Source organism: Cynara cardunculus (genome assembly GCF_001531365.2).
Source record: "Cynara cardunculus var. scolymus isolate 2C chromosome LG 13, CcrdV1, whole genome shotgun sequence".
Classification (NCBI taxonomy): domain Eukaryota; kingdom Viridiplantae; phylum Streptophyta; class Magnoliopsida; order Asterales; family Asteraceae; genus Cynara; species Cynara cardunculus.
Window position 1 is genome coordinate 16,525,952 of NC_037540.1, and position 1,053 is coordinate 16,527,004.

Genomic DNA, 1,053 nt, shown 5'->3' on the forward strand with positions numbered 1-1,053 from the left:
ATTGTTGGGACTCGTCTCATCACTAACAATCTCACTATAAAGATAGGCGAGCCATACATACATATAATACATGTAACTTTATCACCAATTTTGCATATAACAAAATCATTTAATGCAAGTATCATATAACGCGTTCCAAATAATTTATACCAAGTACCGATCACAAGGTGATAAGGTTAAAACATATTTCTCATTTTTTTTTGTAATGCTCATAATCCTTAACATGCATACTCCTTTCTAAGTCCTGGAAACTTTCTATCTCCAAATTTAGTTGTCACTTATCCCCTTCTAACTTTTCATCGGCTTACAATAGTTACTAGGCGAWTGTAAATGATTGTTGGTTAACTCGTATCTAGACATTCTAAATCATCAAAGAAACTTAAGACAATGGCTAAGTAAAAATTCATGATCACTTAATGATTGTCTAGGTACTTAAATCAAACACTTTTTATTAATCCGTTCGACTACCAAAAATGATCAAACCGGTATCTTAAAAGTTAGAATCCTTTTGTTGCCCTATGTAGCCTTTCGGAGGTCCACAACTTAACCAATCATACATTTCTATATGTCACTTCATATGGTTATATCGACTAAAATAAGTAGTGATCAAACTTAGGTAGATTCATTTATTAGTTCTAGCTCCTAGGAGTGGAAAATTAACAATTTTATAATTCACTTGACTAAGAGCTTCATGACTAAAGATCACATAATGTCCTTCACAGACTCTCACCATCTAATTCCTAGTTTAAGTCTAAGCTAATATATAATAACTTAGTTCACTTAAACTACGGCTTTGATACCAACTTGTCACGCCCCGATTTTTTTTTCTTTTCTTTCTTTCGAGTGTCGTGACGTCATTCTTAATAACTTATGTCATGAACAAAAATACGAACTTACATTTTCAAACACAAATAATATGTTTAACATAATTCGTTACATAATTGCGGAAGCGTAAAATACTTTAACATAATCAATGCTAATTAAAATATCTAATCAAGCATGATTCAAAAACATAGTCCCGTCTTTCTTCATTCACTCGTCTACTGACAAATG

The 1,053-nt window shown here is 31.7% G+C and overlaps 1 protein-coding gene across 1 annotated transcript in view; it reads left to right on the plus strand.

Moving 5' to 3' along the window:
• LOC112524825 overlaps positions 1–1,053 on the plus strand; it is a 25,025-nt gene that overhangs the window by 5,516 nt on the left and 18,456 nt on the right. The gene's annotated exons all lie outside the window — the stretch shown is intronic.